General features: G+C 43.1%; 1 long non-coding RNA gene and 1 pseudogene across 1 annotated transcript in view; one reads left to right on the top strand and one right to left on the bottom strand.

The window, feature by feature from the left end:
* Positions 1-22,456, top strand: part of LOC145272983 (uncharacterized) — a 200,429-nt gene that overhangs the window by 157,512 nt on the left and 20,461 nt on the right. The window contains exon 2 of the long non-coding RNA XR_013866146.1: positions 5,145-5,305. This is a non-coding gene — a long non-coding RNA (uncharacterized LOC145272983). The remainder of the gene's footprint in view (positions 1-5,144; positions 5,306-22,456) is intronic.
* Positions 161-299, bottom strand: LOC145274015 (U2 spliceosomal RNA; annotated as a pseudogene).

Raw genomic sequence — 22,456 nt, 5'->3', positions numbered from 1 at the left:
TATAAAACGTAAATGATTTAGAATGACTTTAATGAACATTAGGATGAATTGAATGACCTTAAGAATTACTTAAATGCTTAAAAAAATAACTGGAATCCCTCAAAAACAACTTGAATGATCTGGAGTATGACTTGAATGGCTTTGAGACTGACTGATTGTAAATGGGTGATCATTTTACATTAAATTAATACAGAAAAGTGACCTCCCACTTTATATTATAAAGTTACAATCATAAGTACAGCATGTAGTAAGAACAGATACTACACTTTGATCTTGGCCAAAAGGCAAAGAAAAGCGGTATTTATTTGCTCCCCCACCGAGCAAATTAGGCACAAGGCCGATTTTTAATGTGAGGTGTGAAAGGGGAGATGGGGACCAACTCCCCGGGGAGTAGGAGAGCTGGATAGTGACAATTGGTATGAAGGGTTGCCCTTACATTGACCAACAAGGTCTTATATGTGGAGTTGTCCCCACATATGGGGTTTGCTTGCAATATCTGCCGGACAGATACTACACTTTGATCTTTGACAAAAAGCCAAGAAAAGCGGTATTTATTTGCTCCCCCACCGAGCAAATGAGGCACAAGGCCGATTTTTTTTTGTGAGGAGTGAAGGGGAAATAGGGGCCTACTCCCGGGGAAGTAAGGGGACGGGATAGTGACAATTAGTATGAAGCGTTACCCCCACATTGACCAAAGTCTTATATGTGGGGTTGGAATTGATTTGCTCCCCCACCGAGCAAATGAGGCACAATGCCGATTGCTAATGTTAGGAGTGAAGGGGAAATGTGGACACCTCCCCGGGGAGTATGGGAGCGTGATAGTTACAATTGGTATGAAGGGTTGCCACTACATTGCTCAAGGTCTTATATGTGGGGTTTCCCCCACATATGGTCTTTGCTAGCAGTATCTGTCGGAACAGATTGGATTTATTTGCTCCCCCACCGAGCAAATTAGGCACAAGGCCAATTTTTAATGTGAGGAGTGAAGGGAGGGGGAAGGGAAAAAGGGGACCAGCTCCCGAGAGGTGGGAAATGGGAGCTGGTTAAAGGTCAGGCATGTGGGGTTGCCCCCACATCTGGTCTTTGCTAGTCATAGCTTGCAGTATCTGTCGGAACAGATACTACACTTTGATATTGGCCAAAAGGCCAAGAAAAGGGTATTTATTTGCTCCCCACCCGAGCAAATTAAGCACAAAGCGTATTTTCAATGTATGCAGTGAAGGGGAAATGGGGACCAACTCCCCGGGGAGTAGGGGAGCTGGATACTGACAATTGGTATGGAGGGTTACCCCTACATTGACCAAGGTCTTATATGTGGAGTTTCCCCCACCTATGGTCTTTGCTTGCAGTATCTGCTGGAACAGATACTACACTTTGATCTTGGCCAAAGGGCCAAGAAAAGCTGTATTTATTTGCTCCCCCTCCGAGCAAATTAGGCACAAGGCCGATTTTAAATGTGAGGATTGAAGGGAAAATTGGGACCAACTCCCCGGGGAGTAGGGGAGCTGGATAGTCACAATTGGTATGAAGGGTTGACCCTACATTGACCAAGGTCTTATATGTGGGGTTGGTATTTATTTGCTCCCCCACCGAGCAAATTAGGGACAAGGCCGATTTTTAATGTGAGGATTGAAGGGGAAATGGGGACCAGCTTCCTTTGGAGTAGGGGAGCGTTATAGTGACAATTGGTATGAAGGGTTTCCTCTACATTGACCAAGGTCTTATATATGTGGTTGCCTCCATATATGGTCTTTGCTTGCAGTATCTGCCAGAACAGATACTACACTTTGAGATATTAATTTTTTTTAATTACAGGAAAAAAATACAGTTGCGAAAATGAACAAATAACTTAGGCACAAGGCCAACTCACTTTGATCTTGGCCAAAAGACCAAGAAAAGGCTTAAAAATCTAAGAACAGCATCTATTAACAACAGACCAACCAAAAAGGCCAAGCACAAAAGTGTTACGGACAGATCGACAGACCGACGGACCGATAGACCGAATGAGCGACGGACCGACGGAGTGACTTATTGAGTCGTTTGCACGCGACTAAAAATATAGGTCAACGATATAATTACGTTACGCAAGTTGGATTCAATTTAAACGACTATGCCCGTGAAAAATATTATTTTGGTTGGTGCTTTGTATTTCATTTTAATTTACTGGTGATAAAAACGAATTAAAATACATAATATATTAATAAAATTTACAATAAACAAATAATAACATTAGTAATAACTAGCGGGGCCTGTGGAAATTCCGCAAAACACTCATTCATATGTAATATATTGATGTTTGCATTCTGTAGAGATCAGCGTAAATGGAGACACTCTGATATTATTGTGGCTCGTTTGTTAAAAATGCAAAAGTATTTATCTAAGTTAACAGGGACGCCCGTCGTAGCCAGGTCGTAAAGTACGCTTAAATATGATATTTGAATTCTTGCAGAATTCATATATATATTCATATAGAATTAATGTTCTATCGATTTTTATCTATTATAAAGTTGCGATTTCAAAAATAAAGATATTTATCCGTATGACTTATGTGCATCAACTTCAATCGAAACCAAAACCAAAACCAAAACTTATGACATATATATATATATATATATATATATATATATATATATATATATATATAATTTGAGTTCCTTTAGCTATAATCGAAACCGAAACAAAACTTATGAAGAATTCTTGTTAAAATTTAAGAAACGAAAGCCCATAACAATTTAACAACAGTCACTCGGATGTAAGCGTGACACGCAAAACAAATAACACACACGCTATCCTATATTAATATATAGATAAGTAATAATAAATATGAAAGTTCACAGAAAAGCGGCTACATTCTACTGACTAAAAACATAATCCATTTTTGGATAGCTTCGAAAATTCTAGTTTGCAAAATTGTAACTTTTTCTCAAATATTAAGCAATTTCATCTGATTAGGATTGTCTTATGAATATTAGTATTAATATTTATATACTCTTTTAATGTTTCTAAAATATTCTACAGTTTGTACACTTGGATTTCAGAATTATATATATATATATATATATATATATATATATATATATATATATATATATATATATTAGTGATGGGACGATTCCAATATTTTTCCGATTCCGATACAATTACCGATTCCGTACAAAATTTCCGATTCCGATACAATTACCTATTCTGGTTCCGATTTTTTATAAATCTCTAAATATTCAACTTTAGAATTGTTATTTTTCTCAATTTCTGTTTAAAAAAAAAAAAACACATGTTAAATATGCAGATATTTTCTGAAACGTAAAATTACACTTGTAGAGAATGGTCTATACATTTTAGCTTTACTGGTATTATAAAATTAACAAATATTTATTATATTATCATTATTACCAGCAATGGAAGATTTTGCTTTAAACAAAATCAAATAAAAAAATAAAGGAGGATTAAAAGGATCGTTTAGGCATCGGAAAATGGATAACAATTTTTTTCGATTCCGATACCGATTCCGATACCCTCAAATTTGTTGATTCTTTTCCAATTCCTGATTCAGATTAATTGTCCAAACACTAATATATTTATTCATTTGCACACAATACCTAAAGAAAACTATACCACCCGCATATAATAATGTTAAAACATAGGGGAGTTATGTTTTACATAGATATGTGCCTAGTGTTAGAGAAAGAAAGAGCCGCTTATAATGATCCTATTTTGGAGAAGCACTAAACTCACAATCGTTCTGTTGTCTGTATATTTATATGCCTTTTATCTGCCGTTGTCTATTTTTTGCTATTCTCTGACGATATGAACTTAAAAATATAGTTGCTCGTCCTTCAGCTTTCAAGGGCTAAACGTTCAAAAACGCTTAGTCTGACACAATACCAACCAATATTAAACATAATTATTAAGTTCCTTAGAGGGCTTGCTCATGCATATTATCAATAGTATATATTTCGATTCATTTAGTATTCAAATAAAGCAATTTTGCATACATTAGCATGGTGTGAGTTTTTTTTTTTTACTTCATGCTATTGTTCCCATTAATTTCACAAGTTCTCCCTTAGATCAGGTACTTATATGTTGAATACAATGAAGGTTGTTAGCATCCATGTAAAAGTGATGCGATGGAACTTACAAGACTTGAACCTGGCACACTCAAATAGTGAGTCATATCCATTTTATACAAAACCAGATTTCGGCTTACTGCCACAAAATGGTACTTATGCAGAATACGGACGGTGCTTAAATAATAACTATTTGGAAACGCATTTTTAATATGAGGAATAAATGGTGTTATGGAAGTATTCTGAATTTTCTATCTAACAATTTAATTAAAAAAAATGTACCGTGATAATTTAACTTGAAAAAAAAAATAGCACGGTCCGTATTTTTCATAAGTATATAAATAAATAAATAAATAAATAAATAAATAAATAGCTATGGTATCTGATAATAGAAAGTGGACCATTACTTTCTTCGGCCTCGTAAATCTCACCTCCTTTATGTTGTTATTTAGCTCTCACATTTCATGAACAATGCTTCTGACAAAGGGAGAAGAAATGCTGCTTTCTGGGTCGGGATCTATTCATGTAACACTTATGGTTGACTGTTTTTTTTATATGGAAGTGGTGTTTTTAGCTCCCTATACCAGGTGGCTCTCTGCCTTGCCTTGAGCGATTACCATAAAGAAAAAATACTATTGGTAAGAGAGCAAAAATTTAAACACAAAAAAAAAACATGGCTGGCCCGGTATTTTCGTTTTCTTGGCATTCTATTACGTCAATGCACATTACTAAATAATTGCAAAGAAATATTTGAAGACACAGTCGAGTCAATTTTAGTTGTTCACCTTTAAACACTATTAAGAGAAGTAGTCTGCAACAAAAATTGGCAACTGACTATGTCTATACAAAAAAAACTCGAAGAATTCAGTTCACGATAGAAATCGCACGTTATTCGTCGCAGACATTTTCTATTGTTTATTTTTTCTTACTCTTCCAGTTTTCGAAGATATAACTGTATTTTCTTATCAACACCTTAAAAAAAATAAGTCTCAGGAGAGACGACATTAATTTTTTTGTTTTGTTTTATTTTTTTTATTTTTTATTTTATTTTTTTTTTCTCTCCCAAACACTTACTTGCAGATTGTGGCGTATTAGCAGGCGAAACAACAACTACGATTAAAATATGACGCCAATGAACTTGTTGGATTTTTTAAGTGCCGCCTGACTTATTCTCAACCTTACGATGACGTTAGCAAACGGTTAACGCCTAAGTATAGGCACGGACAAAACGGAAGGAGGGAGTAAGTAATTTTTGACGGAGTCTCTCTTTAAAAATCTATCAAAAATCAAGTCATTATCCAATCAATACGTAATTATCAACGATTATTAAGTGAAGAATAAAGTTTATAATGATATACTTTTTTCATAATCGTTATATATATATATATATATATATATATATTGCCTACAATCCCCTTCTTATTTGTAGTTACAAATATACTTAAAATAATCAGCCGGAACTGAATAAAATATATTGTATTGGGGGGGGGGTAAAGATTGTAGATAAAACAACCAAAAAAGCAAATGTGTACGCATCAGATTTTAAGGTTGAAATTCGAATTTTTAATGTGTTTAATTTTTCATCTTTTGTGTTTTGAAGTGTGAAATTCGTTGCATATTTTAATAATAATTTTTTTCAGATTATCAAAAAAAAATGCTCATTATTTTTATGAAAAAACACTACTTTAAAATCTTTGAAAAATAAATTGATAATTTTCTTTTAGTGAGCCTAATATTGCTAATATACCATTAAATAGGAAATGCTGTGAAGAATCGATACCAAAAAAAGAAAAAAAATCGATAAATAATTACCAATTTGCTAAAAATACAATTTCTTTCGGCAATTAGTCGTTACGTGATATTACATCATCTATGGTAGACCATAAGGCCAACAAACAGTTGTAATCTCTCCCTTTTCCTTTTTGCTGTGACTTGCGCTTGAGTTAGTTTGAAGTGTGGAAGACTTGCATCTACCACACTTTCTCGTCCAGAAACACTTGATCTTGATGGCAAGAAGGAGTCAAGACGACTAAGCATGATACTAGATTCAGGATGTCCTCCAACACATACGGTGCCTATTATTCGCAAATGGTCACCCATTTGGTACTGGCCAGTCTCATTGTTGCTTAACTTATATATATCGCTTATGAAAAAAAGAATTAACCCCTTATAAAGTTGATTCTTCACTTAATCGTCAAAACAAACGGTCAAAATACATGGAAATTTACAGGACTAAATAAACTTCATAAAAACAGTTAACGCAGTTTTTTTCCAAACTATCATTTAATTTTTGATTGTTTAATTTCGCCACGCGAAATCTATAGAGTAAGAAAAAAGATGGAATTATTTGAAACTCAGGTACTTATGCCATAGTATTTTGCATATTCTGATAGGAAATCATCCTAAATCTTATTTAGACGAAAAAAAAATAATTGATTCAAAAAACTTTTTTAAAAGTATTTAAATGTGTTATCCATCGAGACAAAAATGGCAGTCAATGATGGGGGGGGATGAAAAAGTTTCATATTATTCTGCTTTTCATATGATAACATTTTATAAGGCTTTATCTTTCTGGAAAAGAAAACTTACTCAAGAATAATGGATTTTAATGGGTTTTAATTCGTGTAAAACAACAACAACTTGATTTTTCTTACATTTATATGAAGTATCCACATAAGTAGGCCAATGCATAACAAGGTCGAAACATGTGAGAGTTAGGTCATAAATTTGAAGCTACCTTGTGCATTATTCAAACGTTAGTTTATATATTCTTTGCCACTCGTCACACAATTGGCCTAGAATATGCAAGAGTTATCTTTATTTACCAGATTCAATTCTTCTCTCCGGAATTATTAATTGCCAAAATTACAATCAACTTTCCCCATTTTTTAATGCAATAAAAGACTCAAATAGGTGTGGTGCGATACTGAAAAGGAAGATTTGCGGAGATCGGGATTACTGATCTGGAGAGAGTGTGTTCAATATTTCGTAGAGGCTGTTACGTTGAAGATCGAGGGTCGAAGGTCGCCACTTGTTTGTAAATTTACATCAAAATAAAGTACGTTAAAACAGAGTTACAATATATACAGATAAGATGTTTTATTCAACTTGAAACATGTAAGAACAATAAGAGATTGTTTTGTGTGCACGCCTGTGTATGTCTTTTAACTTGTAATACTTGTGATATGTATACGAATGAGCATACATGAAGTTGAAATTAAGTGTTCGTTTGCCTACGAGTTCATTGTGTATACGTGTCCGTATATGTGATCACGAGAGTTCGTTAAAATAAACACGTGTATTCATTTTTACCTTGGAACGATAACGCCCTCTCGAGGCGTGTGGAAATGTGCGTACGTTCACATGAACGATTCGAAAGAAAGAGACAGATAGATATATAACGGAAGTGGTTAAGGAAAGCGAAACAGGAAATAGAAAATGCCACCTGTCGGAGCAATTGGAAATAACTGCAAGACAGATAAACAGTGCGTACTTGAGATACGTTTGTGTGCGTGTTTTTTTGTGCGACATGTTTAATAGCATATCAGTTCGGAAATCATCTACCCGTACTTTGTTGGATATGGATCGTTTTTACATGATTTTCCCAACGCTGACGCCGAGTCGTCAGATCCCGTTTTTGTTGATTTTTTGTTGATTTTTTTTAACGATAACACCGTTATTAACGTCCCCATCATTGAAGATCTAGGAAACTAGTTTTCCTTAGAAGAGTGTCCATATTTCTTGGGCGTAAGATAATAAATAAATATTATTTATTTATATATTATTTTACTTATAAACAATAATCTAGGGGCACGTGCTTCGCGGTTCTACTGCTGGTCAGTGAAGTTTGACTTCTTAGATTTGAACCTCAGACAAGATGTATTTGGATCGAGTGTGTTAACCGTTACGCCACGAGGTCCTAGATGACTTTACATGTTATTTTGCTCGCTTATAAGCTTGTGCTGATTTTTTGTTGATTATAAGCGTCTCCAACTTTAGAGACCTCGAAAAATATTTTTCTTGAGAAGATCGCCTATATATCTATGCAGTAGCGTCCAAAACTAAGGGACAAAATTTTAAAACCTAATATTTGTTAGAAATAACAAATGTGAAAAGCTGAAACTCTGACAACTCGTAGTCGTTATCATCCATAATGATATACTAAATTTTGAATCATTTGCAAACGATAGAAAAAGAATTATAACAATTATTTATTTATTTTTTTTGCAAAATAGGAACGTCCAAAAGTAATGGACAAAATTGAGAAAAACAATGTAAACAGTATACTATATTCAAATTGTTTGATTTCCTCTAAAGAATAAGTCTTACTTAGTCATTTGTAAACGTTGCATCAGCCGGCACCATGGCGAAACGCAAAAAAACTTGAATACTATGTGAGACAAGCTATTGTGAAGCTACACAAGGAAAAGCACACCATTAGAGAGATTTCAGAGAAAGTAAAACGTTCCAAGAGTGTTGTAGGCAGAGGTGTTAAATCCTACAATGATACTGGAAAAAAGTTAGTGCTTTAAAACCGGCAGCCCCCGCAAAACTTCGGCAAGAGAAGATCAAATAATGCAGCGTATGTCATTAAAGGACCGTTTTAAGTTTTGCGCAGAAATTAAAAAGGTTATGAATAATACCTCGTGTGTTTGTTCCAAGCCAGACTGTTTCTAGATGACTGCAAGAAATAGAGCTGTTTAATCGAAGCCCAGGGAAGAAACCACTTGTTAGTTCGAAGAATAATAAGAAGAGATTAGAGTTTGTAAAAAGGTATGTAATTTGGACATATGAAAAGTGGGCAAAAGTATTTTTCAGTGATGAGAGCAAATTTAATTTATTTGGAAATGATGAAAAATAAATGTAAACAGACGTATTGGTGAAAGATTAAGTGCAAAGTGTACTAAAAAAACTGCCAAGTTTGGGGGCGGAAGCGTCATGGTGTTTGGAATGTTTTCTAGCCAAGGTACAACGCCTCTTGTCCAGTTACAAACTCGTGTAAACGCGCAGATCTATAAAATCATTGTTCAAGATCATGTTGTGCCAATCATACAGAATTCAGGTTTTGATAGGGCTAACTTTATGCAAGATAATGCCCCATGTCACCAGGCAAATGTAGTAATGAGTTACCTAAGCGAGCAAGATTTCGAAATTATGGATTGGCCACCCCAAAATCTTGACCTAAATCCAATAGAAAATCTTTGGAAGACCTTAGAAGTGAAAGTTATGGAAAGAAATACCACTAACACTGAGGGTTTGTGGGTGAAGCTTCAAGAAGAATGGTCTAAAATTAGTATCGAGGATTGTCAAGAACTGATTCGTTCTTGTAGTTGAAGATGTTCAGCTGTTATTGAGAGCAAGGGTTCATTTACTAATATTAATTGTACATGATTTTTTATTGTTTTTTTTTTGCTGTTTACATTATTTTTCTCACTTTTGTCGATTACTTTTGGACGTTCTTATTTTGAAAATAAATAAATGTTATAATTTTTTTTTCTATCCTTTGCAAATGATTCATATTTTAGTATCCTATTAGGGATGATAACGACTAGCAGTTGTCAAAATTTCAGCTTTTCACAGTTATCTCTAACAAATATTAGGTTTTAAAATTGTGTCCCTTAATTTTTGACACTACTGTGTATGCATATATATATGTGTGTGTGTGTGTGTGTGTGTGTGTGTGTGTGTGTGTGTGTGTGTGTTTGACTCCTAATGGGGGTAAATATTTATTTTATTCGCAAATAAAAATTTACAAAATAAAAATGTGGCACAAGGCCGAAAAAGGGAGGGGGTAATGTTGACCTAACTAACATAACATTAACTTAACTAGAGTCTTTCACCAAAATACCAGAATCGCTCTGTGGACATCCTACTTAAAACCCGAAAATTACAAATATATATGCATGATTTGGGGGGTTGAGGATAAAAATCTTATTTACAAAACGTATGAGAAATTTGCAATGACAAAATGGTGGTTAGTAAAAGGAACCCCCTCACTAATAATTGTGGCAGGTAGAAAGTTTTGTCAGTCGAAAAGATGTAGGCCCCACGAAAACTGACTTTATTGGATAAACACCACAAAAATTGCCTACATCACTGAAAAAACAGTCTATCCGTCACCTAATGGAGCCAGGAGTGGGGATTATCGAACTGAAAGAGGGAGAAAAAAACGGGGGCGATGGGACAGGGGCAAACTAAAAAGGGGATTGGGACGATGACAACATCCATACTCTAGCTAAGTTAAAAATCGAACAAAAATGCCTATCTAGCCTATTCCAGGTGGTCCGATGCCTTTCTATGTTTGTTCAGGTCACCCAAAATTCTTGAAACCTAAGCAAATTCAAAAAAGGAACTCAAGATCAGCTCCATTCACTCTACACAGTCGCGAAACTTTCACCCACCTATCGGTGAAATTTGCCGGAGCGAGTTTCACCTTCTCCAGCTTAATTCGCATTTTAAGTCGATATTTGAAAATGAGAACAAGCTGGGGAGCAGTGAAGGTCTCATCTCCGTAAACCTCCTTCTGTCGCGTCGTCCAAATCACGCCTTTCATAACTGCTAGCAAACACAGAAAAACATAGCGTTCTTCTTTCTTCATGGTCGGTGCCCAGTTGCAGCACGGGGAAACCAAATCCAGCACAAAAAACTGCCCGTTCAGTGTTACATAAGGGAGGGAGAAGAAACGGATTTGGACTTTGACACTTTACTTGAGGGATACTGGTACCCTGGTGATGACGTGTCCATTTTACTAATGAAGAGAAGAAGTTTACGACGATGAGAGAGAGAGATATTACAAGTGTTAAGAGACGAGAGAACGGGACCCAAGATCTCTTAAACCGTTTGTCTAGTGGTTATGACACCTGTTGTGGGTGTATGTGTTTATATATAGAAGTTCATACCTTGTTCCGCTGCTCTGGGAGAGTCATCTGGGTGGAGCTCTCTTGCTGTTTTCGCCGGAATACACAAGATGAAGACAGATGTTGGGTTTTCAACCTTTTATTCTCCCAGGCATGATCTGCAGATGTCGCCATCGATGGTCTCCACTGTGGGTACCTACCACGTCCCACGTCTGGGGCGCGCATCTCCCCCCTTACTTAGGAGAGAACCATTTTAGACTTCTGCTCGGCTCGGCTTTTTCTGAGAGACTCAACGTTTCACCAACCTTGCCACGTAGCATCACATGACATCCGGTTAGATGAAACGTCACTTCCTGCAACGTGGATTTACTACAAAAATATCTCTCTGACCTCCTCCCACCCTCTCCCTCTCTCTCTCGATCTACTATCTAATAGAGACACAGAGAGAGAAAATAGAGAGAGTATGAAAGAGCTAGAGAGAGAGAGAGAGGAGAGATGCTCTTTAACATCAGCATGCGAACCGTGAAGCCTTCAACTAACTCACACAACGGTCGAACGATGGCGCAGTGGAAGAAAGCATGATCAAGGTCTTCCTCCCAATCTCGCATCGGACACAATTAGGTGTCTCATTAAATCCGCTATGTATAGTCTTTTGCCAACCCATAGGGCATTTCGAATTACCAGCCAGATGAGTGATACTACGTAATTATCGAAGCAGCTCGACCCAGGCACCCAAGTCCATATTAAGCGGCGCTCCTCCTTCGTAAAACCGAACTCCTCAATATTTTCGTCTCTAACGGATCCCCTCACTAAGGCCCGATATAGCGCCTTGCGAGACAACAGCTAGGTGTCATAGAGGCTTTCTTTCGCCCGTAGAAGAAATCTCAAGGCCTGCTGACACTCACGATAGAAAGGGCACTCGTTTCGGGGCAACTTGTGTGCCTACCCCTCAGCCGAATGCACACTCTCCAAAGCCTAAAAGGCTTTCTTAGTGTCTTCTATCCAGAAGACACCGTTTCCCTCACTAGGTGTACACATTCGATCCAGGTATATCAGCCTAAGAGTGTGTCTACGTATTTCCACACTAAGCATACCCAGACCGCCTTCAGACGGATGCAGGTAACAAACCTCTCGGGTAACCATGGCTTGCTTTCCGCGCAATAAGAACGCGAAAAGAGCACGAACCAGATCAACTAGTGAGGTCTCCGGGAGTGGGAGTACTGATAGACGGTATAGGATCAGGGGATAGATATGAGAATTGAATACCTCCGCCCGACCCTTCAATGACAGGTTTCTCAAGGTCCACAAATGAGATGTGACCTTGACCGCTTCCAATACTTCCGAACAATTTTTCTCCAGCTGGAGGTCGGGGCCAACCCAGACGCCGAGTAGTTTGCATGGCCCATCAGTCCAACCAAACGGTCCCTGAGTGGACATACCCCTCCAGGCACCGATACGTAAGCCAATAGACTTAACGTAGTTATTATGGCCCCTGTGACCTTGGCATACCGACTTGTTTCTATGTCGACGGCTCTAATCTCGGCACTGCTCGTTACAAGCACGGTCACGTCGTCGGCATAGGCGGTATACTTTACCGGGGTAGAGCCACCTGGAAAAGTAATCCCGCGAAGGACCGGATTCACCCAAAGCTGGCGCAAATATGGCTCAAGCGCCAGCACATACAAAATTGGGAATAACAGACGAATACAGGGAAATAACCTTGACGGATAGATCTTGTTAACATAACGTTTCGACCTCACCCCATTCATTTCCACCATAGCACCGGGGTTGGCATACAAGAGGCGAATCCAAGAGCGAAACTGGGGACCAAACCCAGCCGAGCGAAGAACAGCCTCTAGGTAACGATGGTCTTCTCTGTCGAATGCTTTGGACTGATCTAAATTGATCACCGCGACTTCTGTGTCGACTTTTTCTACGATCAAGCGTATCGTGTGCAAAATATCTTGAATCGTCCGGCCCTTAACAGAACAAGTCTGTTCGGCGCTTATTAGAGGTGTAATACAATCTGCAGGCGATTTGCTTAGATCTTGGCCAAAATCTTTAACTCTGTGTTTAACATCGTTAAGGGCCGGAAATTACCTATCCCATCCCTCCATTTTATCTTTACGTATCAATTTAATGATACCCCTGGTAAAGTACTGAGGTATGCACCCGTTCCTAAACCAGGAGTTAAAAAGTACGGTCAGCAAAGGAATAAAAATGGGCGACAGGCTCAAATACACCTCATAGGGCAGACCATCAATCCCAGGGATCCTGTCTAGCCCGACCTGTTTCAAAACCTCAATGACTTCTTCCTCTGTTATGCTATCTTCACACCTAGCCGCTTCGGTCGTCTCAAGGCGAGAAAAGTCGGCTAAATAGGTGTCAAACTGTTCAATAGTCAGACCAGGCACCTTGGTGAAAAGCTCCTGAAAATGACTGGTGATGTGTCTATCAGCAGAACGTCGAAACTGCTCCGCACGCAATGACGCGGCCATATTTGTTGCCGCTTTTGGCGCTCTTTTTAATCTAGTCCTAACTAGTAATTCCTGGTCCTCCCTGTTATCCAAGGAGTCCAGTTCAGCCTTAACTATAGTATAGCTAGCACTATCACCCTCCTCCCTCGCCCTTTCTAATCTATCTTCTAGTGCCTCTTTCGCTGCTCTAGAAATAAGGTTGAGCCGGCGACTAAAATCAGCAGCGAATGACCTAATTACTTTTTTAGGTTACCCCACCACTTATTCCCGATGATAGCCCCGTCAATTCCCTTTGTATTGTTAGTAGAGTTGTTCCCGGAAGTCCTTCACATCGAAAAACGACGTGTTGAACGTCCAATAACTAACCATCCTATGTTTAACACTAAGTTTACTCGAACCCTGACAAGCCTATGGTCCGAATAAACTATATTATGAAAACTTGGACAGTCTAAAAGCCCTAGGTCGACTCTCTTAACTAAGAACCGATCGATGTAACTCGAAAGTTGCACCGGATCGGAGCCGCATCTACCTGTCCAAGTCCATGCTTAATCCCTGGGTTTTTCGTTTCGAAATTTATCGACAAGATCAAACTTGTCGACAAATTCTCGAAACGCCTTTGCATCCCGGTTCTGGATAGTATCCCTTGTGGTACTAACCCCGCGATCTAACTCGGGATCCAGGACCGCGTCCCAGTCTCCCGCTAAAACTAACCGACGAGACGAATTCATGAAGGGTTCGATTCGCCAACAAAAGGAAACTAGCTCAGTACGGTTATTGGGCGCATAAACCCCAATAAAACGAAATGCCACATCCTTTACGGTAACATCCAGAACGAGCAATCTTCCCTCCGGATCTGCATAAATAGGGTAACACGGCGCATCAAGAGTGCACTTAACCAGCCAGGTAACCCCCCCTTGCCTGGGTATCAAAATGTGCTGCGTAGAGCTGAAAGTCTCTAAGGAGCACATTCTGATAATCACTTGGAATAAAGTGAGTTTCCTGTAAGCAATATATATCCCCACCGAGGCGTTGAAGGTAGCGTGCAACTCGAAGTTCACGAGAGGCGTCCCTCAACCCTCGGACATTCAAAGTAGCTAATCTTAAGGCCATCTTGGTTTACTTAGGGTTGGGAATCCTGACCAAACATAGACGGTATCAAGACACCGACAGTTGCCCCATGGAACTGGTGGTCATCTCAGTGGTGATTGACCCGTCAGGGGACAGACTGCCGATGTCAAGAGGAAAAGTTAGTTTAATGGCCCTATATAATGATGGGTGCATTTTAATAGGGACCCGTCCAACACATGATTTTTTCATTTCAGTAATTTCTCTGTCATTAAATAAAACAACTGGTGGAAATAAGTTAAAGGCATTATTTGCCTCTTCCATCATCGCCCAACCCCCGTTGACTTCCCGTCTAGGTCTAACGACCGTTAATATTCTGTTCGCTTTGAGGAAGTTTTCGGGGTTTGAGATCTCTTTTTTTTTAAGTTTTAAATGCTAGCAGATTTTTATACTCCTTAGACTTGTGTGTCTTCATAATGGATTCCCGTTCTGCTGAAATTTGGCAAACAGCGTTGCCAGAAAAAAAGGGGGCGGTTTCTTTTTGCAGGGCTCAGTTTTGCTGGAAGGGCTTCTCTGTCTCTTTTTGTCAGACGGGGTGGGAGGGGCATGTCTGTTTTCATGGGAGAAGGGGGGTTCTGTGGTGTTGGCAGGGGTGCAAAAAGGCGAAGGTCTCGGGCTTTCCTTTTTAGGGGCGCCTAGGGAAGTCATCTTCTTTTCTCTGATAGGGAGTGCAGTGCTTAATGGGACTGGGGCTTTTTTGGGAGAGCGTTTTTCCTTCAGAATGGGGTTTGGTTTTTCTGGAAACGGGGACTCGGGGAAGGGGACGGATTTTTTGGATTCACGTTTCTTGTCCAAGCTATCTTTAAGCTTTAGAAGTTATTCAAACGTGTTTCCTCCAGGGTCTTTGCTTGTCCTTATTTCCAGCTTTTCCTCCTTCGTAAGGGATCGTGCGTAAGATTTAGGTGGCGATTCCTTCGATAGAACGAGCTTCCATTCGTCCTTTATGGGGAGGAGGCTGCTTCTGTGTTGCAAATTGCTTCGAAATCATCAGGTGATATTTTTGGTTGGGTGTCTTTGATAGATTTCTCCTCTGCATCAGGTATTTTTGAACCAACCTGTACATCCGGATCTAAGTGGCCTAATACTCGATTTTTGGGTTTCTGGATGTTGATTGTTTCTTGGGGCACGTGTATGTTAAGTGCCCCACTTCCCCACATATCCAGCATGCCGGACGCCTTCCTGCAACCACAAATGGCAATTTCTCAGTTTCTGCTTCCATGTAGTATGGTACTTTGAAGTACTACTCCTTATTTATTAAAAGGTCAAAAGACCAGTTGCCATTATAATGGTCCACACTGACTCCTGTTATGTCTCCAAATTCGAGGAGATAAGCAGCCAAGTACTCCCCTGGGACTGCTCCAAGAACTTCAAAGATGGAGATGGTAGTCCTCTTTAATCCCAGGTACTCTATTCTAAGGATATAATCATTCGTAATTATCTCATTTTGAGACAGTTTCACGCAGTCCTCCTCAGTTTTAAAAAGGGATGCCCAGGTGTTGTACCCACGAGCATTAGTTATTCTATCGGCTCCCATGCCAATGGTTGCTATTAGTTTGGTTACTGTGTCCTTAGTCGAACGAATGAGCTTTTTGGTTTTTCGGTCTATCACTGAAAGTGAAATTGTTTTCTTAGAGAATTCTTGCAATCTAGGTTGCTCCAAGGTTATGCCGCTTTTAGTTACGTGCTCTGTGCATTTCTTCGCTTCTGTCAAGAAGGTCTCTAGATCTATTTTAACAGCAGGGTGCTTTTTCCAGCCTTCATTTTCATTGTCTGTCTTGTCTTTGGAAGGATTCGTCGGCGCACAGCTGGCAGATGCCATGGCTGGCGGTAAAAAAACGTGCCAAAATAAATAAAAAAAAAACCGGTACTAGTAGATAGCGACGGGGGAAAAGAAAGGAAAGAAATAACAAATTTAACAATAACAATAACAATAATAAGTAACAAGAGAAAACGTATACAGCCAAAAGACGAACTAATGGGGGTAGAGATGTAATTGCTGCCCACCACAGCAATATGTGGCACAATGCCGGAAGGGGGGATCCAGTAGGCTCCCCTAAAGGAGGGGCACTCCTGCAATTGTAAAAATTGCCTGAGTAACCCCGTCGGCATTCCCCGGTCGGAACGCCTCAGGCAGTAAGCGATAAATTTACTCAACCGGACAGCCCAGTGGCAAGGCCTGGGAGGGTGGACTTCCTAGGTATTACCCAGGCAGCGTACCTCAGTCCAGCAGGTACTTGGCCGGTTCCCAGTCGGGCTGAGTGTCAAGTAACGAATCCTTGACGAGTACTTCTACCGTGTCTCCCTGCGGCCGAAGCCGCTAAGAGACCTTCCCCATCAGTCGAACTAATGGGGGTAGCTATTTATTTGGTGTCCACCACACCAAAATGTGGCACAAGGTCGGAAGGTGGAAATGGGCAAGCTCCCCTAAAGGAGGGGCACTCTTTCCTCATCAAAAATTTCCTGGGCACCCCGTCGGCATTCCCCGGTAGGGGCGCCTCAGGCGACAAGCAATTAACTTGCCCCACCGGAAAGCCCGGTGGCAAGGCCTGGAAGGGTGAGCCTCCTAGGTAGTACCCAGGCGGCGTACCTCAGTCCAACAGGTGTTGGGCCGGCTCCCGGTCCCTCACCTGTTGGACTGAGTGTCAAGTGACGAATCCTTGACTTGTACTACCCTGTCTCCCTGAAGCCGAAGCCGCTAGGAGACACATCCCATCATACAAGGTGACGAATGGATTCGCCAATCATTTTTATAACTACAGACTGTGCTAAACAACCAATGAAAACCTTTCAAAATTATTATAAAAATTGTCGAATTTTGGATTCAATCAGTTCGCCGTTCCCTACTCGTTAGTGACGGCAACGCTCGGTCTCTGCCGGCCAAGACTAAAGTTCACACTGCAGTCCACGCTCTAAGAGTCCGAGTTCTTTTTTTTTTCGCTTGACTTCGCAAGGACCAGCCCCTTCTTGGGGATTTGGACCAGCAAAGTTTCGCTTTTCATTGTTTTATTCTGATTGTTTTTGTTATTGCCCTCGGGCAAATTACTAACTGTTCTTGTTTTCGTTTTTCTTACAGGTAGTCCGGGGTCCAGCTAGTGCTTAAGCAGCCGGCAGGACCAAGGGAAACCGACGTGCCTTTTTAGGCGAAGGTCCCCTTGGCTTCCAAATCGGTGGGCATCTAGTTGGGCCTTGGGCCATCAAAATAGATGGAGCAGGCCGCTGCTCCTGCCACCTTGGGGGACGCCCCAGGTGTAGGTGCCGAGAAGGGTTTGGGGGGTGCCGTCCCGAAAGGCACCCCCTTGTCGAGGTCGAGAAGGTTTTCGGGGGTCGCCACCCCCAGTTCGGAAGGGTCGAGTGCCGGTGCGGTTCCGGGGGTCGCCACCCCCAACTCAGAAGGGTCGTTTTCGGTTGCGTCGCGGTCGCTTTCGACCCCAATAGCGTCTGGCAGGGTTGCAGACGCCGTGCAGGGCACCCCCAGTGCAGGTGCGCCCGGTTGGGTTTCGGGCACGGGGATGACCTCCCAGGAGGACATCCCTAGATCAGTAAATTCAGGATGGCCGTGGATCATGCCTGATATGGGAACAGCAACGTCCAGGGAGGAGGAGATCGAGGCCTGGAAAAGATTTGTTGAAGAAACCCGAGGTGGACCGTGGAAAGGAAAGAGTAGTAGGCCTCCCGCAAGGCGTTGGGACAAGGAAACGCCAACGGTTTCGCAGTCGGCTAGGAGTAGCCCCAGAAAGACGGCGGAAGATAGCCTGAGGAGAACGAGGTCCATGGACGTGTTTGTAGTGGATAGGTGCTCCCCGGGTGTGGGGGGATCGAAGATGGTGGAGTCGGAAAAGAAAGAGGAGTGGCCAGCTCTCTCATTTACGGATTCCCCGATACCGGCAGCACAGAGGACCCCAGCACAGAGGACCCCAGCAGCAGCGGTGACAGTGGAGGCAACAGCGAATGAGACCAAGCAGAGTTGGGGGCCGAAGCAATCAGCACCAGCGAAGTCCCCAGAGTACTACAGAAGGCTTTTTGAGGACAAATATAAGAACCTGACAAAAGGGAACCAGATAGAGGTGGTTCCAGAGACACTGACGAAGATAAGGGAGAGATCAGTGTCCCTGCTGACTCTGAATGCCACCGGAAAGGGCCTTCTGGGAGTACCGAAAGACCGCATGATGGAGCTGCTGGGGGAACTGAGGATCCCCGCTCAGTACGCCGTTAGACGCTTTAACGCTATGTGGGAGGTCCTCTTGCCAACAAAGGACGATGCGGAGAAGCTGGCAAGAGGGGATCTCACATGGAAAAACATCAAGGTACGGCCAGAGTACCTTTCAAAGAGGAGGACGCTGGTCACAATTACAGGGGTGCCGTGCTTTCTTGAGGAGGAGCAGCTGGGGGCAATCATGTCCCAATATGGAGAAGTCGAAGGCATCGAGGCGGTAAAGGGCCCCCGGAATATAATGTCGGGAGACTACAAGATTAAGATGAGGCTGTCCCGCAAGGAATTCCACGGGATCCCGGCCCAATTCACCTGCGAGGGCTGGTCACTCGCCGTCATTGTGGAGGGCAGAAGACCCCAGTGTTGGCAATGCCAAAAAACAGGCCACGTAGCGAGGTTCTGCCCTCAAAGACAAGCCGGAATAGCCGAGACGGACAAATCGGCGGAGAAAAACCCCCCAACAGAGACAAGGAAGGAGGAAGCAGCCCCAGCAAAAGAAAAGTGGAGCACAGTGGCGGTCAAAAAGGGGGCAAAGAAACAAGAGCCGGCTCCACAAACTACAACAAGAACGGTGACAACAGCTACAAAAAGAAAGGCGAGAGGAAGCTCCTCGGGCTCAGAGAGCGAAGGGGCCGAGGACAAACAGAGGGAGAAGAGAGAGAAGAAAGACGACAAGCAAGACCAGATTACTGAGCTTCAGCCACAAAGCCCCCAGGAAGAAGATCAGCAAACCCCTCCCCTATTCACCACTCCTAACGAGGAAACGGAGCAAATGGAAGCTCCAGTAGAAAAAGTTGTCCAAGAAGCCCAAGAGGAAGAAGCAAAGGAGAAAAGGCTGGAACAAAAGTCGGCAGCCCCGAGGGAGGGGAAAACCAGGAAGCACCCTTTCCTTCCCGGGGAACAATTATGCAACGCCGACTTAAGTAACGCGGTCTCTGATTTAAATGGGAGACAGAGGCGATACTTAAAGGAACTGGAAAGTCTCCGGAAAGTGGACGGAAAAGAGGTGGCAGACCCCAGGAACTTCCAGGATGCTCCGTCTATTATCACTTTCGTCCGGGTGAATAGGGGAGGAAGAGCGAAAGCGCTATGGCGCATGATAGAAGCAGCCAAGTCGGCCTTCGGGGGCCTCAAAATCGTGGACGGGGAGCACCCATCACTTGGAAAAATAACCACACAATGTGAAGGGAGGGTCCCGCTTTATGTTCACCCCTCCCTTTATAGGGCTCTGAAAATGACGTTCCCCTTGGACGTGGGGGGCCTGGCTCGAGACGGACGGCTTACGTCCGACCTGCTCACGGGCAGTCTTGGTCAGGCCTTCGACGTCCTCACTCCCGAGGATTTTAGACCCTTAGTAGAAGAATATTACTAGTTAGGGAAACATGGCCTTGAACCTAGCTAGTTTTAATGCGAGGGGCATGAGATCTCGAAGCAAGGCTGCTCGCGTGCTGAGGGATCTCGTGGCCCTTGAGGTAGACGTAGCTGCCCTACAAGAAACCCACTTTGTTGGGGATGGGGACTGCGATGTGCTGGTAGACGATTTTCATGTTTACTCAGCATATGGCAGCCTCCATAGCCGGGGGGTTTCTGTACTAGTGAGTCGCACTCTGGCTGCGACGGTTACGCTTGTTCACGCGGACTCTCATGGGAGGCTGGTCGTGGTCGATGTTGCCGTTAAAAGCGGCGCGTTCCGGATCGTGGCAGTTTATGCGCCTAATATCCAAAGCGAGAGGGTTTCCTTTTTTCGGCGGGTGGAGGTGTTTCTCTCTTCGGGTCCGGAGCGGGTAGTGTTAATGGGGGACTGGAATGCCATCCTGGACCCCAAGATAGATAAGGTCGGGGGGGCTAGTGGGTTGGAAAGGTGTGACAACACCCTGTCTGGCTTTATGGCCTCGAGCGATCTAGTCGACAGGCTCCGTCTGGATCACCCAGGGAGGGAGATGTGGACGTGGCAATCTAGTTCGGCCGCCGGTCCAAGTACATACTTGGACCGGATGTTAATCAGAAGGGGCGACGTAGATTTTCTATCTTGTCCCACGTTCCACTGGCTAGGTCATTCAGACCACAAACTTGTGTTGGCCCGTTTGAAATTAGGTAATAGGCCTAGGTTGGCGGGCTACTGGAAGATGAACGTCTCCTTGTTGGAGTCGAACGACTTTCGGGAGCAGCTGACAACACTAATTCAGAGGGAGTTAGTGGGGGCGGTTACCGGGAGTAGCTGGTGGGTTAAACTTAAGGTCACCATTAGGCACTTTTGTGTCCAATACAGCCAACGCCTCGCGCTAGATAGGGCTCGGACCAAAAGGCACCTACATGATAGACTGACCCGGGTGGTGGCAGGGGGGGATTCCCTAGATCTAGCTCTAGTTAAGGGGGACCTCAATCGCTTGGCTAGCGAGCGATATGAAGGTCAAGTAGTTAGGGCTAGGTTCAACAGAGTCTCCAACGAAGCCGTGAATGTTGACGCTGTTGAGCGTAAGGCTGCTCTAAGACGTGGCTCGGATGGGTACATTCGGGAGGTGAAAAACCTGGAAGGGCGTTCTCTCGTGTCGGCACGGGAGATCTGCAATGGGTTTCGGCAACATTTGGAGGAACGCTTCACCCAACTACCCAGACTCCGCGACCAGGAGTTTGGCGGCTATTTAGCTGGCTCGCCCCGCCTTACTGCGGCCCGAGCGGCTAGCTGCGAGGGGATGGTTACGGAGCGTGAGGTAATTACTGCGTTGAAGCAGGTTGGCCACAACAAATCTCCGGGGCTTGATGGTTTGCCCTACGAATTGTTCTTGAGGCTGTCGCCCATGTTTGTGCCCCTTCTGACGGGCGTGTTTAACCACTGGTTTGCCCAGGATTCGATCCCGAGGCAGGTAACCAAAGGAGTGGTCACGCTTCTGAAGAAGGGGGACCAACATGGAGGGGGGAATCTAGACGATTATAGGCCCATTACTCTACTTAACACAGATTTCAAGATTTTGGCCCGCGTTCTTGCGAACCGACTGCAGGTTGTTATCGGTGACTTGGTCGAACCGGATCAGAACTACGCTGTGAAGGGTCGATCAATTCAGAACAATCTGCACTTGATTCGCACGATCATAGAGGGGTTAGAAGACGACGCTGAAGCCGCGCTGATCAATTTAGATCAGTCCAAGGCATTCGACAGGGTGGACCATGGGTTCCTGAGGGCTGTTGTGGAAACCGCCGGCTTTGGTCCGGACTTCCGCAAGTGGATCTCCGCCCTGTATCGTGATCCCGCGGTAGTGGTGCAGGTAAATGGTAGGTTGTCGGAGCCCTTTGGGGTCTCCCGGTCGGTGCGGCAGGGTTGCCCGCTGTCGCCTCTGCTGTATGTCCTGGCGTTGGAGCCCTTCCTTCGCAAATTAAGGGACGAGGCGGCGAGACCAGTCCTGCGCGGCATAGCTCTGCCTGGCGGCAAATTTGCCAGGGTGTCCGCGTACGCCGATGACGTCACCGTGTTCGCTGCGCGCCGTAGCGATATTAGAGCGGTGATAGAGGCGATCGCTGAGTATGAAGTTGTTACAGGGGCCGTGATCAATCGCAGCAAGTCCGTCGGCCTGCGGTTGAGCGCCTGGACCGGGGTAAACTCGCTTCCAGGTGCGTTCGGCTGGACTGATGGCCCAGTAAAAATCCTCGGTGTGTGGTTCGGGCCGGACCTCCAGTTGGACAAGAATTGGTCGGAAGTACAGACTAAGGTCGAGTCGTCGGTTGGGA

Source organism: Euprymna scolopes, chromosome 4 (genome assembly GCF_053919585.1).
Source record: "Euprymna scolopes isolate OS-2025 chromosome 4, ASM5391958v1, whole genome shotgun sequence".
Taxonomy (NCBI): Eukaryota; Metazoa; Mollusca; class Cephalopoda; order Sepiida; family Sepiolidae; genus Euprymna; species Euprymna scolopes.
Note: the sequence above shows the minus strand (reverse complement) of the source record. Positions and strands in the feature narration are given on the sequence as shown.